The sequence below is a fragment of the Triplophysa rosa genome, linkage group LG3, assembly GCF_024868665.1.
Source record: "Triplophysa rosa linkage group LG3, Trosa_1v2, whole genome shotgun sequence".
Classification (NCBI taxonomy): domain Eukaryota; kingdom Metazoa; phylum Chordata; class Actinopteri; order Cypriniformes; family Nemacheilidae; genus Triplophysa; species Triplophysa rosa.
In genome coordinates this window covers 13155652-13174152 of record NC_079892.1, presented here as the reverse complement: position 1 = coordinate 13174152, position 18501 = coordinate 13155652, and the positions used below count along the sequence as shown (strand labels likewise).

At 41.9% G+C, this 18501-nt stretch overlaps 1 long non-coding RNA gene across 2 annotated transcripts in view; it reads left to right on the top strand.

The window, feature by feature from the left end:
- LOC130552248 (uncharacterized) overlaps positions 1-17031 on the top strand; it is a 32429-nt gene extending 15398 nt beyond the window's left edge. For both annotated transcript variants that reach the window (XR_008962700.1, XR_008962699.1), the window contains exon 4: positions 16785-17031. This is a non-coding gene — a long non-coding RNA (uncharacterized LOC130552248). The remainder of the gene's footprint in view (positions 1-16784) is intronic.
- The last annotated feature ends 1470 nt before the right edge of the window (positions 17032-18501 follow it).

Here is an 18501-nt window from a genome sequence, read left to right as displayed (position 1 = left end):
AATATTTTAAAACATGCAAAAGGAATGGAAGCTTCTTAAAATTTGGAAATCATGCGCGCTCCTTTCTCTTACTGTTCTGTTTACCTTTAAGGACGCTCAGTCGTTCCATGATTTAAGTGTTGAAATTGATACGCCGAGACGATTCCAGACACTATTTACTCAACTGTTGTGTGCTATCCCTGATGTCTGTGACATGATCCGTGTTAATACTGACAAATGACCCTCTGACTTGGAAGTTAGAGGAACACTGAACAACGCTCCAGCAACCATCCATGACACCCTAGCAACCTCAAAGCATTACCCTGACAACTAGATTGTGAGATTTTTAGATGTTTATCTAGAATTTAGATTTTAATTTAGAATGTTGGTGTTTGTTGGCGTTCATCGCATCAGTGTGAATTAGCATTTGATCCTGTTTTAAAGGGATAGTTCACCCAAAAATGAAAATTCACCATCATTTATTCAGCATCATGTCATCCCAGACCTGTATGACTTTCTTTCTGCTGCAAAACACAAATGAAGATATTTTGAAGAATCTTGGTAACAACATTGACCCCCATATGGGCACAAAACCACTGACACATTTCCCAAAATATCTTCTTTTGTGTTCCACAGAAGAAAGAGTCATATACAGGTTTTAAACCTCATGAGGGTGAATAAATAACCACAATATGTTTTTTATTTTTAGACTATTCCAATAATGTCTCTAAAAGCACTGACATATCTGATAATGTTTTGATAAACAATAATATATGTCCTCTTGTACCCTCTGATATTCCCTTTGATGTTCAAGAATAGCATTGTAAAGTAAGTGTGTAGAATTGCGATGAAACACATTAAAAGCGCAGCTTCAAAATGTTCTGGTTCAAGTTTTGGGCTTTCAGATCTTGCCATGCTAGTTAGTTATAGTGTGGGTGGTATAAAGCCAAAACGATGGCATTTTTAGCACCTCTGCATGATGCCATTACATTACCCTTCACACTGACCTGAGATCAGTTTTGCTTTTGGAAAAAGTGACCATGGGACAGGCTGGACCTAAAAGGCATATTTTATCTGTAAAACTGCAGAAAATTCAGATTTAGATAGGTCCAGTGTATGAAAGTTAGTGGCATCTAGCTGTGAGGTTGCGAATTGCAACCAACGGCTCACACCAACACCTCACCCCTCCCTTTGGAAGCGCTACGGTGGCTGACACAGGACAAAGATGTCGTCACGTTTTCACTTCTTTGCCGAAGGAGATACGAAACGTATTTACGAAACGCGCTCTGTAGAGCAGTTTGTCTGTTGAAACAACATGGCGAATTCTATGTAAGACGAACCGCGGTGTATGTAGATAGAAATAGCTCATTCTAAGATAATAAAAACATAACGATTCATTACGTAAGGTCTTTATACACCTCTGAAGACATAGTTATGTATATTATATTGCATTTCTGTCAGTAGATCCTCCAAAAATGACACATTAGACATTTAAACAACTGAAAGCAAATAAATAACAAAACATGTCAAAAAGTTGTATTACTATTGTATAGTTTTGCATGTTAACCTCCAGTCTTTTATATTTCCACTTTTCCAGCATCATTAGTTTCAGATTTCCCAATCTTCTCCCTTAATGGACGAACAATAAACATGAACACTTTGCGCGATGTTGGAAGCAGACCAGACAGGGCAGTTTTGAAGTGTTCGTGTACTGCTGTGTTCTTTGAAACCTCTATATTGGCTGTATAATGACAGTTTGTCATAGGCCTGTCAACACTGACAGTGAGCTAATTGCACAAATCATCAGAAACACATGCAGCAAGAAAGAAACTAGACGCCGCGACCTCTTGCAAATGAAACGGGGATTTGACCCTGGAAAATAAACAAATCTCCTATTTAGGAAACTAAAGCATTTTCAGGACGTGTCGGATGCTTCGGAGCGAGTCGAACTTCATCTGATGCAGCTTGTTTTTGTTTTGCAATAGAGAAAATGCAACATGTAGTGCATAATAAAATGTTGTTGCTTGCTGATTGTTGTTAAATAAAGCATTATGGCAGGAGAAAATCAAGTTTTTAATATTTTTATACGTCTATGTGGTGTTGTTAAAGTGACCGTTCACCCCAAAATAAAAATTCAGTCATCATTTAATCACTCTCTTGTCATTTCAAACTTGTATGACTTTCTTTCTTCCGCAGAACACAAAAAAATATATTTTGAAGAATGTTGTTACCTGTGTTTATTCAAAATACCTTACATTATATTATCATATCTATAATTTTCGGACTCTTCTAAACTCGAGTTGTTAGCAAATCACAGCCTTCAGATTTTCACTGGCCTTCCTCCGCCCTTAAACAAAGACTGGGGAGATCAAAAGCCCACCTAACCGCTCACAGATCATCATTGCCTCTCCTGCTGTCAAATAATGAGTTAAGGACGACCTCCACAAAAAGGAACTTGTCCTGTGGGTGCGTAAGAGGTGGCAGGTCACTTCCTCAGAAGGTGTACAGGTGACAGATGTCATGCACTCTGTTTCCTGTCACATGGTCAGTCACTTTTCTTTCCCCTGACAACAGCAGGGTTGATGTTCTCAGTGCCGTCCATGCTCGGGTCATTAGAGAGCCCAGCCTACACCTGATTCTAACATTAGGATGTGTTCCCACGCTTGACCCCCTCCTCTGCCTGTTTGTAAATGACCCCAATCAGGCACTTTTAGGGTCTGTGAAAGTGAGCTCTGATTAGTCACTTGTCATTTAGGGGATTTTCCACTTGTTGGCTTTGTAAGGAAAACCAACTAAACTTGATAAACATTAATGCACGTGTCAGGCCATTTATTTACATGCTTGCTGATTGATCTGTTTAAGATGTTATTTATTCTGGATTTGAATCGTATTGACCATAGAGACATAGATAGAATAATCTATAGATAGAAATTATTATTTTGTTTTTATATCCTCTATGGTATATATAACTACTGTATATATATATATATAGAGAGAGAGAGAGAGAGAGAGAGAGAGAGAGAGAGAGAGAGAGAGAGAGAGGATTTTAATTTTTACATGCATTATTTTTATTATTATTCATTTTAATCAATTTCATTCATTTTAAAGTATTATGTTAAAATTGAAATAAAAACAGAATGCACTAGTTCTTATTTGTTTAAAAGATATAATAGCTGTAAATTTAACTGAGCTGGTTAATAAATATTATTAAAAACATTAAGGGCAATGACTAATTGAAAATGGCTATAAAATGTGTTTAAATAAATAAGAGTTCATTTTCAAAAACTGTTAACTGTTTTAATTATGTTATTATGTTTTCTTGTGTTGGTTATACTTTTCGAGTTATACTCACCCCAACTGCAGTTTGATTGACATTTCTGCACTATAAACAAACATGACTTTTGAATTTTTTTGCAAACGAACTCTTCGATTGTAAATTACAATGTAAATGTGCATGTTCTATGTAAGGGATAATCCACGACTAGCCATGCATGAAAGGATTTTAATGCACCACATGGAGGCCAAGAACCTCCGCGAAGTGCATTAAAATCCTGTAATGCATGGCTACCCATGGAGTATCCCTCTTATACCATGGTCATTTGCCAAGTTAAAGCTGTTATTGATGTTTACAGGGTAATTTTTGATCAGACGGGTTAAAATGACAGTTCTTTTTGTCAGTTGATTTCAAACATTAAACAAACTGACAGGAACTCCCTGTGCATTGGTTTGAATGCATACCTTACAGTCAATCAGAATCGAGTATTCATTACATTTACATTACATTTAGTCATTTAGCAGACGCTTTTATCCAAAGCGACTTACAGATGAGGGAAACAATGGAAGCAATTGGAACAACATAAGGACAATAAAAAGCAAAGTGCAATAAAAAAACTGGTCTCATACTGTATAGCCTACCACAGTATACAGAGCTAAGTAGAAAAGAGATAGAAGTCAGAACTGATCAGTCAGGTGTTGACGGAAGAGATGTGTTTTCAGACGGTTCTTAAAGATGGCTACAGAATCTGCTGATCTTGTAGCAGCGGGCAGATCATTCCATAAAAGTGGAACCGATCCCGAGAAGGTACGTGAGAGAGATTTTTTACCTTTTTGGGATGGCACCACAAGACGTTGTTCGTTTGCAGAGCGTAGGGATCTGGCGGGTATATAAGTTTGCATTAGCGACTCACATACCCGCCAAACAGACCATGAAACAAGAATAAAGGCCAGGGCTTGGTTTCCCGAAACCCTCTTAACTCTACGTCATTCTTAAATTATACTTTAAGGGGTGGTTTCCCAGATAGGGTTTAAACCTAGTCCCGACTACCTTAAATGTTAGAGGTGTCTTAATTGAAAACAACTTGATACATCTTAAAATATATCAGTGCGATTGTGTTGTCTCAAGATGCCCACCAGCAATGTTTTTTTGTAAAGTATGTTTTTAAAAACAATTTAAATATCCTAATTTAACCAAGGCGTAGTCCTGGTTTAAAATAATCCCCATCTGGGAAACGTCTTGGTTACGGATGTAACCTCAGTTCCCTGATGGAGGGAACGAGACGTTGTGTCGAACCGACAGATTGGGGTTTGTCTTGAGAACCTATCATCTTCTAAGTATTTAGAAAAGGCCAATGAAAATTGGCGAATGAAATCTGCATGCCGGACTCCTCCCCGGATGTCTGGGTATAAGAGGGAAGCCGGCGTGCTCATTCATTCACCTTTGGTCTGAGGAGCCTTAAGCATCCTCCCCCGACCGCTGGGGTGGGCGGCCAGTGTTGTGGCATGAAGGACACAACGTCTCGTTCCCTCCATCAGGGAACCGAGGTTACATCCGTAACCAAGACGTTCCCTTTCTGTCTGTCTCTCGACGTTGTGTCGAACCGAGAGATTGGGGTTCCTATGGAAGACGCCACAGCACTGAGCCGCGTCACAATCTCTAGCGGAGCGACGTTGACTGGCCTGGGCGAGTCAGACGTAGGCGCTAACGCGAAATTATGACCATCCAGTGGAGAGGAAGGGGGACCCAGAGCTTTCCCAAAAAGTTGGGAAGCCCCTGCCACCGGCTGTCACGGACGGAGGCCTAGTTCTCTAACGGCGAGAAGCCGCCCGGCACCGTAAGGGCCACTGGGTAAGCATTATTCCCCCCCGGGGGAAAAACGCTGCAGAGACCACTACCTACCGTAGGGAGGAATTAGTGGAGACACCACATGGTCTCACCATCAGGGGAGAACTCATGGGAAAATGTGCAGACTAGAGTTAACCGCAAGGTGGGAGTCCACCTAGGGAGGTCATGGGTTGCCGAGGTGGGAACCATTCATGAGGATACATCAGACGGAACAGCCCACGGAGGGGGGGTTACCACGTCTGGAGCACTAGGTCCGGTTAGAGCTATGTGGGAGATAACTCAACTGTTCCCCGGCCAAAGGGGGCAGGGCTGCTCTGCCCAGCCTGCCCCGAGGAAGGTGCCAGTGATGGATAAAATGCCTGTTCTTTACCCAGTGGGGGAAAGAGGGGAGGCGTAATAGCCGCTGATCCCCCTAGAGGAAGGGGGAAGGGCTTTCGCAGGCGTACGCCCTACCGGCTGCCAATCCTACACACTGCCCTGCAGGACGCGGGCTGACACCGGTTCCGCGCGTAGGTATTAGAACCTCATGGAGTTGTTGGGCATAGCCCAACCCGCAGCTCTGCAGATGTCTGCTAGAGAGGTGCCCTGAGCCAGTGCCCATGAGGAGTGTGCCTCACTCCCAACGGGCAGGGGCGAAATGAGATCGGTATGCCATAACGAGGGCATCCACGATCCAGTGCGCCAGCCTCTGTTTGGAGACAGCCCTCCCTTCTGCTGACCTCCGAAACAGACAAAGAGCTGCTCAGAGCTTCTGGGCTCTGCGTGTGGTCCAAGTAGAGGCGCAGTGCGCATACTGGACACAACATGGATAAGTTGGGTCTTCCTCCCCGGTGGGGAGCGCCTGCAGGTTCACCACCTGGTCTCTCGGGAGAGTGGTGGGAACTTTGAGCACGTAGCCGGGGCAGGGTCTCAAGATAACGTGAGAATCTCGGGCCCGAGTTCTAGGCAATCTGTGGACACGGAGGGTGCTTGCAGATCCCCTACCCTCTTTGAGGTGAGCGCCATCAGGAAAGCAGTCTTTATCAAGAGTGAGAAAGAGCGGCAACTCCGAGACGCTCGAAGGGGGCGGGGCCTCTTGAGGCCCGCCACCTAGTTCGCAAGAGCGTACGGAGCGCGGATAAGGTGGTCACCTTCTCGCGCCCCTTAGGAACCTAATGACCAGGTCGTGCTGTCCCAGAGGCTACCCAGCAACTGGGTCATGATGAGCGGCCGTGGCGGCTACATACACTCCCAGTGTGGAGGGGGAGAGGTTACTCCCCAGTCTCTCTTGAGGAAGGGACAGCTCGTACCCGATCGAGCAACTCCACGGGTCTTCTCGCCGAGAAGAGCACCAGGACGAGAAGAGGCACCACCTATGGGCGTATAGCCGCCCAGTGGCCGAGGCCCTAGCCTGAGTGACGTCCCAACCAGACCGGGGGTGGGTCACTCAGGATCTCCTCGTCCCGTCCAGACATGGAGACCAGGTCCTGCCTGGGATGCCGTAACGTGCCCCTTCCCCTGGGGAAGCAGGATCTTCGCCAGGGGGAGCGGCCAGGGGGGAGTTGTTGTCAGAGCCTTAGCTCCGAGAACCAAATCCTGGTTAGGCCAAAGGGGCGTAACTAGTACCACTTGATGCTCCTCTTCCCTGGCCTAACACAGGACCTGTGCAATGAGGCTCACTGGGGGGAAGGCGTACTGTCCCGTGGCCAGCTGTGCGCAAGGGCATCCATGCCGAGGGGTGCCTCGGTCAGGGAGTACCAAGCGGACAATGGGTGGAGTCCGGGGAGGCAAACAGGACCACCTGTGCCTGGCCGAACTGCTCCCAAATGAGCCGGACTGCGCGGGGATGGAGTCGCCACTCTCCGCAAGGAGTCGACTGACGAGAGAGCGCATCGGCTGTCTGGTTCAGGACGCCTGGGATGTGTGTGGCTCGCAGGGAGCTGATCACCTGCTGACTCCAAGAAGGAGGCGTCGGGCGAGTCGTGTTAGCTGCCGTGAGCGCGATAGATATACGCCACGGCAGTTGTGCTGTCCGACTGGACCAGCACGTGCTTGTCCATGCACAAGAGGTAGTAGCCTCCTCAGTGCAAGTAGCACAGCCAACAACTCTAGGCAGTTGATATGCCAACGCAGGCGGGGGCCTGTCCACCGCCCCGACACTGCGTGCCCGTTGCACACGGCACCCCAACTCTGCAGGGAGGCATCCGTCATCACCACGACGTGCCTGCCATGGGAGACCAAGGGGTTAGGGTGGGTCGGCAGAAAAGCGTCCTACACCTGCTGCCGGTGTGCCACGCTCTCCAAGGAACTTGACTCTGTAGCCAGTGTTGGAGCGGTCGTATGTGCATCGACCCGAGGGGGACCACTCCCGCCGAGGATGCCATGTATCCCAGGAGCCTCTGAAATTGTTTCAGGGGGACCGCTGACTGCCTTAGAGCTTCAGGCAGTTCAACACTGATCGGGCGCGCTCTGTAGTCAATCGCAGTGCCTCTGGGAGGCCGCGTGGGCGCGGGATTCCTCGTTACGGGTCTCGCGCCCCCTGACAGGTGGGGGGTGAGCGGGCCCCTCATGAACTTTGCTTGACGTGAAACGTGCCGGAAAGGGGGCGTTCCAGGTCTTACTAAGTTCCTCATGCACTTCCGGTAAACACGGCACTGGGGGCGGGCGCGGCTTGGAGCCGCGCTCAAACCCGAGGCACCATGTAGCCAGCCACAAGCGCCGGGAGAGGCATTGCGGGCACTGCAACCCAACACTCACGGCGGCCCGGGAAAGCATGGCTGACAGTTCGACGTCCGCTTCTTCCTGGGCTCGACCCCCCGAGGGAGGGAGCCCGAGGAATCGTCGGAGTTGGATGGCAGTACGTCACCCCCTGATGCTGCAAGAGACGTCTCATCATCACGCATCGTGTCCGAATACGTGATTGAGGAATAAGACGGTGGGACCGTCTCCTGGGGAACGGTCAGACAAGCGAGACGAGGTGCGAACGGTCCGTGAGCCAGTGGCTGGCGGATTATCGCTCACAGTGATCCTCATATCACCCTCGCTGCTTGCCGTAGCGGACGGCAGGGCCGTAGTCCTGCCGCCACGGAACGGGGAGCAAACGAGGTGGTGGCTGAGTCCCGTGGGAACACAGCCACCCATGACGCAACGTCTGCCCCAGCATACTGGAAGCAGGCATCGTGTCCGTCCCCCTCCTCGATGAGTGTGTTGCACCCATGAGAACAGCGGGACAAGCCACGCTGGAGAAATTTAGCTCTTTTAGAAAGGAAATTTGCTCGAACACCTCCGGAACTGCCGAGACGCCCAGGGGAGAGTCACTGCAGGAAGGGACCGTCCGCTGTACCACGTCGTAGATTCCAGCAGAAAAATGATCACCAAAGACCGTAGAGAAGCTCATCAGATGCGTAGGCTCTGAAGAACAAAAGGTGAATGAATGAGCACGCCGGCTTCCCTCTTATACCCGGACATCCGGGGAGGAGTCCGGCATGCAAATTTCATTCGCCAATTTTCATTGGCCTTTTCTAAATACTCAGAAGATGATAGGTTCTCAAGACAAACCCCAATCTGTCGGTTCGACACAACGTCGAGAGACCGACATAAAGGGAACCGCCCTTAATAGGGGTGTAACGATACACTCAGCTCACGATTCGGTACATATCTCGATGCTGGGTTCACGATACGATACACATCTCGATATTTTTAACAAAATTCAAAAATGAAACTGAAATTCAAATAACATTTATTTTCAAAAGATGAACAATTTCAGTAACTTATTTTGTTGCACATACAAATTAATAAAGAATTTTAACATTTTAAGGCTTAACTGAAATTAGAATTAAGATCAGTGTCAATTTTGACAGTAAATTTTGATTTAGTTGTAGTCATAGTCTTTTGACTAAAATGCAATTTAGTTTTAGTCATCCCAATTTATCATAGTTTTAGTTTATTTTTAGTCGACGAAATCTACATTATATTAGTCTACTAAAATCTATCTGGATTAACTCATTTAATTGGTGTAATTAAATGTTCCATACAAAGATTTAACTGTTTCGACATAATTTACTTTACCTTGGAATTAAATTAAACCAGGTCATTACCTTTATTTTTCAGAAAAGTTGAGTAACTACTGGATATGCATTGTTGTAACACAGAGAATATTAGACCATGAACGACATGTAGCAGTTCATTCAGTCTCATTTTGACTCAATTGACTCGTTCGTTCAGTGAAGGGTGTGTTCATTCAGTACATTCAACCAATGAAACGCTCTGGCAGAGCTCACGCTCAAGCGCTATTGGCTCGTGTCTCTTTGAAGCTGCGCTGTCTTTGTTTGAGACAGTAATGAATGAGACAAATCTTTCAAAAAGACATATTACATAAACTGTATTACATTTCTTCAATCATGCAAATCACATACTTCATTTTTAGCATGTCATTCGATCTTTTAATCTACAGTACGAGTCACTTCATCGCTTCTCTGATCGGAACAGCGCTGGTTTCTTTTGCCTTACTTTATGTTGCATATCACGTTATGCAGCAGCTCACGTTAGCGGATAAATGAACATTGGCATTTTAAAACGTTTGTGCTGCCTTTGTAATGAGTTTCAGTGTGACTCGCCTGCAGCCGATTGTGAAGTCAAATAAGACGCTTTGTAAATCACGTGGAGACACAGATTGTGTCTTGTGCTTCCCCTTCTCACAGAGACTTCTCTCTCTACCGCATATGTGAGATAAGCACACGTGACGTGCTGGCGCAGAGTAGGTAGCATCTTGACCGCTGAACGAATAGAATTAAACATATCGTAAAATATCCCCATCTCGCTATGATGTGCATCATAACATTGTTACATCCAGAAATATCGTAATACGAAGTATCGTTACACCCCTAGCCCCTAAGAGTGATAGCGATATATTCTTAAGAACAACGTAGTTTTCACTTAAAGAGTAAATAATTTGTGATTTTTGAGGTCCTACTTTGGTTTATGGAGTGTCCAACAACAAGTTTACGTACATACAAGGTGTAAAAACACTTTCATTTTCTAATAATAGGCAGTTATTATTACCTTACTTCTTGACTGACTCTCAAATGATTCGTTCGGCGATTCATCTGTCTAATCCCCTTTCTGTCAGTTTACTCTAATCTGATTGGTCAGATGGTCTAGTCTGCTGTGATTGGTCTACCACATGCAGTGTCGTAAATGGAACGTAGGCAGACATTACACGGACTGACGCAAATCCGACCCGGAACTGAAATTAGAATGACAGACGACTCGTTCGCATGATTCAGAATCGACACATTTTTTCCCAAGCCAATAACTTTGTTATTTGTTCACTTTCGGCTTTACAACTTGGCAGACTGCTTACATTCACAAACAGCAACATTACACACTGCATGAAATGTAATTTAAACGACATTGTAATATTTACTCTTTAACCGATGATAATTATTATTTCTCATAATCAGTATGTCAGTACTGCATATATATTATACACTGAAGGCTTCACAAAATTCCCTCTACACAATTGTTGTGTAGGGATGCACGATAAATTATCGGCCATATATAACCAAATTTAGGCCGATATATTATAGCCGATAATTCATAAATAATTTCCACTGGTTAAACCACTTTACGTGCATGCTGCTCACAGTTCAAATCCAGTACAGTAATTTTCAGTCTTTCTGTCATGATCATTCACCTACTGCTATTAGCAAAACATTGTTGATGTAGGTACAGTATTTATGAATGTGTAAATTATAGCAACAAAAGCATATGGTTTGAATCAGACTGCTGTCTGAATGCTTTCTGTCTTGAGACCTGTTATACATGTGGCTATTAAGAATACTTTTCTGGGTTGCTCTGGAAGAACATTAATAATTTGTTTATTACATAAAAAATATACCAGAAAAGTTTGAAGGTTAAAGAATCGTTTACAAGTGTAAAGTATGCTTGGTACAATTTCTACAGGAAAAAAAAATAAGAGAACCAATGGTTACATTGTCTTCCGCAGTAAATGTTTTCAAATAAAAGCAGTTGTCCACTTTTTGTCTTTTGTTTCAGTCTTAAGGAATTTTATATGAATATTTAGATACTGTATATCGGCCAATATATCGGTTATCGGCTTCCTGTTAGAGAATGATAGGTTATCGTTATCGGCCAAAATTTACATATCAACGCAACCCTGCTGCTGTGCTTGTCATGACACATTTCAGACGACAATCATTACAAATATTGTTCTTTTTTCAAGAACTACAGACTGCAAACTCTACAGTGATGAGATTTATGAAGTTTCAGAGGCTGTAAGCCTCGACCAGCTGCTGTTATAGTCACGGGAATCAGAGGGAGCGCTGTACACGCCTTACCATGAAACAAAGAGTCCAGTGAGAGCCAGAGCATGAGAGAGAGAGAGAGAGAGAGAGAGAGAGAGAGGGGTAGTAAAGACACTTGTGTTGTGTGGCATCTGTGGACTGCATCAGTAAGCTTGAGGAGTGCGGGAGAACGCTGCTGTTGTTTTTCAGGCAGGTGCGGGTTCAACACACACTCGATCTGTTCCCTTCATTATTCCACCTGATGGAATCAACCTGTGGACTTCATATTGCTAAAAGAGCTGTTGTAGGATAATTAATCGCTTATTTGACAACTTTACAAATATTTTTGTTTGTAAATGTTGTCAACAGACAATGTGACAACTATTTGAAGTGTGTAAAACTTGACGAATGACAAATTGACAGTTTTGTTTGTAAAACATCAACTGACAAGGATGTTTACGTTTGCAAAACTGACGACTTGACATTTTTTCTAGTTTTAAACATGACAGCTGATCAGGGCCGACCCAAGCCTTTGGGGCCCTAAGTAGAATTTTATTTGGGGTCCCCCTGTGCCCTCAATAAAATCGTCTATTGTCAATGTTTGATTATTTGCACGCATGCACTTTAAACCTAACACACTCAACTCTATTAGTTGTAGATGTGTTTGGGATGTAGGACTGTCATAAAAACAAAAACACATAAACCTTGCATTACAAGTGTATTGTGATTGTCAAAATATTTGATAATTTCATTACTTCCCATTTCAGGTGACTGTCCCTTTAAATTTTGAGCACTGACCAGACAAAGGTTGTGGAATTTATTGTTCAATGCATTTAACTATTTGAAAAGATTTTATTTTAAAAAATCTTTTTTTTTAACCACAACCTATAACACCTTTTTAAAGCCACATAGCCCTTGAGTGTATTTACTTGATAACCACTAAATTAATTTACAATATGCACACAATTATTCTTAACCTTGTCTCAAATAAAACGCTGAATTGACAGATAATTATAAATTACATGAATCACGCAAGTTGTTCAACAACTATTGAATGCTTTTTTTTCACTCACAGAATGACGTGTGTTGCACAGCACTATTTCAACTTTAAAATTGAAGCATCTTGCTGAAAAGCTAAAGATGTGACAGTAGCTCCATCTTCTTTGATTTTGATTGGTCACTGCTCGGTTCTGTAACAGCAACTCCCGCCTCCTTTCGTTTGATTGGCCACCTCACTTATTTTGATATTGCAATGTTGCTTTTAGTCATTCATTTCACAAATTTTGACAAACACCACAGAAAAAAAGTGGGTACGGCCCTATGTGAGAAAACGGATGTGTGTCGTGAATATATCACAAAAAAAGATGTAATTTCATGTGCTCTTGGGGGCCCCCTAGTGGAGGCCGGGCCCTAAGCAGCCGCTAAGTTCGCTTACAGGGACGGCCGGCTCTGCAGTTGACAACTTTTTTAAGTGTATACTGACTGCTCTTCTATTTACTTATATATAAAAGCAACCCTTCTCTTTCTCAACAGGTATTGTTACAGCATTGTAGAACTTGGTATAGCACTATTATTGCCTTGCTATGATATGTGACCCTGGACCACAGAATCAGTCTTAAGTAGCACGGGAACATTTTTAGTATTTTTTAGTAATAGCCTATACATTGTAATAGCCTATACATTGTATCGGTCAAAATGATTTATTTTTCTTTTATGCCAAAATTCATTAGGATGTTAAGTAAAGATTATGTTCGATGAAGATATTTTGTAAATTTCCTATACCGTAAATATATCAAAACTTTATTTTCGTTAGTAATATGCTATGCTAAGGACTTCATTTGGACAACTTTAAAGGTGATTTTCTCAATATTTAGATTTTTTGCACCCTCAGATTCCAGATTTTCAAATAGTGGTGCCTCGGCCAAATATTGTCCAAACAAAACATACATCAATGGAAAGCTTTTCAGATGATGTCAAATGCTTATTTATTCAGCTTTTAGATAATGTCAAAATTTCAATTTCTAAAAATTGTTGGTCCAGGGTCACATATATCGCTTTATTGTTTGCTAATTTGCTAAAGTCCATTGAATAAAATCGTCTGCTAAAAGTGTAAATGTAATTTTTTATAAAATATAAATGTAATTTGTATCAGTTAATTTGAAACCTACTGGATGCTATAATTGAATTTAAACCATTTTTGGAACAAATGTCAAACGTTTAGACACACGTCAATTCTTTCTTTGTAATATTTTCCACATTTTTATGATTATTTGATACACATTACAAAATGTTGTAATTATGTAGAACAGTTTACTTTATAAGTAGCAACCCTATGCCTTTAGATTACATGTTTGCATATTTGGGCATTATCTCAACCGACTTCATGAGGTGCAAACTGGGATGATTTTTCAACTATTTCAAAAAGTGCTTCAATGTTAACTCTGTGGTCTAAAAAATCTACAATGTTAATTTAGAAAACAAATTAGACACATTTTTTCTATAAAACTAATGCAAAGCATTTAAGCATTAAGGTTAAAGGGGCGATGAATTAAGACCACAATTTTTAACCCGAGCTTTTGTTGTATAAGAGGGAGTCGTATTCAAGCGAACATCCTGTAAGTGTCAGAAGTGAAATTGCCCTTGTCACCGAAATTCCAACTGTTATTGACAGCAGGCTCAGCGAATGGCAGGTCCTGGAATGATAGGTTGAACACCGCCTCCACAGAAAAATATCAACCACTACTTCTCTAGCCCCGCCCACTGGTTCGCGCATGACAGCACTGAAGTAACACAAGTTGTGCGGAACCAGATAAGAGCGAGCAAGCAATAAACATGCCGTTAAAGATCGCAAAATATTGTGGAGTCAGTGCCTGGTTGTGGAAGAACACAGTCGCTGCATAACCTTCCTTCGGATTCCCACATTAGTAATACGTGGTTGACGTTTATTTTTAAAGAGGTTCCAGCTCACGTGGGAAAAAACCCCCCACGGATTCCTTTGTGAACAAGGCAGAGATTGACGATGGATTTGCGAAGAGACTAAAATTAAAAAGCAGTGCTGTGCCGTCAATATTGGATCCGAAAGGAATGGAGCAGCAATCTTACGTGAATAAAACATGTTTGTACTATGCGTCACTATTGCTTTGTTAGAGATCGCTACGTCTCTAACCAAATTCACAGAAGGCTCCAACTAAGTTTACTACGCAAACTGATATCCAATCATAGCAGTGAGCGTTTATAGTCTTCATGGCGGAACGCCCATTCAAAACGATCGTTTGTCAAGCCGGCCTCAAAACCCGGGTAGAAAATAGCCCATTACTTATTGATTTTGAATGTAAAAACCACTCGAACGTCATAAGTAAACCTCATACAACAGTATAAAATAATAAACAAGCCCAGTTCATCACACCTTTAAAGTGGATGCTGAGGCGAGTCTTTAGAAGTGTGGAATGTATGAATGTATGTCACATGTGTCTGTCTGGTGATAGTACTGGAAGAGTTCTGTGACTATAAAACAAATATCCATTAACAACAGCTGTTTCTGTGCTTGTCATAATCAAATATAGTTTTTCCACATCTGCCAAGCCATGATATTTAACACTGTTCTTTATGTTTAAGGATCACTTTACTATTAGTTTTTGAGAGTAGAGTATTGTTGATGCCAACATGAGTCAATATAGGTTTGAATAAGCAATATTTGACTGTTGCCACCAATCAGAATGTAGGTTTGTTTATAATTTGTTTATATTTTTCTAATACTAATTTAATTTCAAACATTTACTTTTGGGCAATTCCGTGAAAATGTCAATCTTACCATGAAAAAAATAAGTTTTTACCAAGGGTTTTTGTACTACAGTATGGTAACTGCACAGATACTGTATCAATAATTGGTGGATCAAATACCCATGTGAGGTCTCTCATTTAAGTTATTAAAGCATTTGTTTTATTTATAGTGCATGATTTTCCATAGTCAGGAAAGTGCCATTTTCAGGATTGTCACATCCACGACGGTACATATTCCTCATAAATGGACACAAGAAAATTAAAATAAAGCAACTATTTTATGTTCTATAAAGAGACATCCCACTCCATTCATTGGGAATTATGCTTCAGGTTTGTGCATTTTAATTCACAGAAATCCTACAAAGTTTGTCGTCTCCCAAACACCTTTTCCTTTTTTTGTCACATCCATAAAGCAATGTTTATTTTCCTTTTTTATAATAGAATATTTGTTCATAGACTGACATATTTCTGATATTTAGACTCACAATGGTTTAATAAAATATAAACAGATGGTTCAATATATTCGTAACAACTACATTCTCTGAGCATTTTCATATCCCGTCCATAACGCTGGGAGTGCCCTTTTACATTTATGTAATTAGACGACACTTATAAGCAACTACAGCACATTCAGTTGTACTGTACTTTTTTTTATCAGTATGTATTTTCTCCTTGACATCTTCAATATTAAAATGGCTAAAGCCATGACAAAGATAAAAATCATAATGCATTCAAACCTTTATGCTCATTTTTTGAAGCCTGATTTTCACAGGCTGGGTCACATTTTACAATTTGAAAAAAGTTACACCTCCTGTTGCTGTCATAAAAACAGTGTCTTGTTTATTTATACGTAATGTGTGGACTTTTGACATGATCCTTTACTGATGTTAATATTACATTCACCAAATTTGCTTGTACTTTAATGTATTGGGCAGATGCGTTGGATAATCGATTTACAGTGCATTGAAGGCATACATTTAATAAGTATGGGTGTTCCCTTATTGAATCCATAATTTATGTGCAACTTATGCAATGCTCTACCAATTGAGAAGAGGGAATCTTTGATGTACATGCAAATCCCACAATGCATTAGGGCAAACGTTTCTGTAGGGGTTCTGATTTAGTAAACGCTCCTATGGGGTGTATTAAAGGGAAGGGACAAATGTCCAATATAACTGAAATTGTTGGAGGTAAGTTGAAATGTACCAGGCAACCACCTTGCAACCAACTTCAAATGTCCTGGCATCCACCCAGAACACTTTAGCATTGTGGCAAACACTACTCGCATTAAAAATGGTCAGGCTGGTCATGTGATCCTAGCATGGCATCCCCCATGAAAGGGCCACCCGCCTACAAAAAAGTACCTTTTTATCTATATCTATATCTTTATTTATATATTTGTAAATAAAGATTTTCAAAAGATTTTTTAAAATTGTCAAGACATTTGACAAAACAAGTCCAGCATTGTCAATGTAAAACTATGCACATGCCAAACTTAGCACGATAAGCCCTTCCATTTATAGAATCTGACAGGAACTTCCTGATGAGACGAGAACAAATAAAATATAGAATGTATTTTCATGGGAGGAAGTGTCAAGATGTATATTTGTGTCCCGCAGAGTTACAGTCCTGTGTGCAGCAGGCCTTGGAATGGTGTTTACTGCCAACTTCCCCCTCCGATTCTGCACCAGTTGATCATGTTCAGACCCATAGGCTTTCTACCCACCCCGCTCAGACCCGCTCGGACCCGAAACCTCATTGGCCGCTAGTGTCGTCACAGAGACAACAGCTGTCTCCAGGATGAAGAAGCTACACTTGGGGTGCCAGCCAGTCTGCCTGCCTGCAATTGGAGAGTCCCAAAGTCCCTCACGGCCTCCGCACCACACGCTGACTTAAATCCAGCCAACACAAATATGGAGCAGCGCCCTCTAGGGGAGTACAGTGGATGTGCATTCTTAGAGGTCTTGAATGTACCGTCAATAATAGTTGTACAAAATATAATGAGGAATGTAAACGTTTACAAAAAAGTTTTATAAAAAAAGAAAAAACAAAGACATAATTGGGAGTTGGGTTTCACATTATTTGTAACCACATTTGCAACAATTTTGTAACCTATTTTAAACACATTTTCAACCTATTTAAATTACAAATTTTCTGATATTTGACTGTGTTAAATTTGGCCCAAACTTGTAAAGTCCATGTCATTCAAATAGTAATATACCCCTTTATGCTGATACTATACGTTTTGAAAATCTATTGGATTAAAAATAAATAAATAAGAACTAAGAGTAATAAATAAGCACTACAAGTTTGGTTTCACTTTTGAGAGTGTGTGTGTATATACAGTACAATATGTGCGTGTGTGTATTTATGTCACAGTGTCCAACAGTTGATCTGTGCTTCACGCTCACACCTGCCGCCCACCCGTCTGGCTGCTCAGGAGACCCCTATAAGAGCTGATGCCGTTTCAGAGGGGGCACTGGCTGTACGAAACCATGGGGAACCGCTATTGTGACCAGGACTGGACATCCCACGTAGATACAGTAGATGGATGATACATGGATGGATGAGTGATAAAATATGGAATAGAAATGAGAGGAAATTCAAAAGAAATGAAGCTCCTTGTAACCCAAGGAACCACCAGGAACATCCCAACAGTGATTTGAAATGCTTATGAGATTTAATAGGGAAGTGGACACTTTTTTCATAAGCGTCATATAAGCTGTTATCACTGGAATCTTCATTCTTTGGCTCTTTTGATGTTTTTCAAAAAAATACACATAAACATTTCTAAATGGGAAACGATTTGATTTGGTCTCAATTGTCATGTTGTTAAACAAAATGTAATGTTGTTTTTGTCCGTGTTTAAAATAACATTCGCAAACATTTCGCAAACAATTCATTTTCTTTCAGCCCAAACACAAAATCACATTGACAGCTTGAAATGTTTGTAAAGGTTTGAAAACAATTATTTCTTTAATGTTACTATTAGGTGATCACTCAATTCTTCGCAATTATATTTTCTTTTTAGTTCTTATGAAGCGTCTGCGGGTTAGTCGGGTTAGCCACGCTTCTCTTAGATAACAAGACAAGGCCACGCTGAGCGTAAAACTAGCTTAGGGAAAGATTTTCACCCTGGCTCATCGATGACTCAGACTGCCCGTCACACTCACCAGCAGAAAGGGAAAATCCACAAAAGTTCTTTCAGTATCAGAAGTTTGCAAAACATCACATAGGCCAACGAGAGGTACAGTACAAGTACAGTACGAGCTTCTGCGGCACTCACGTACGGTCGATCTTTTTCTCTCTCGTGCTGTTGATTGACAGTCAGGGCAG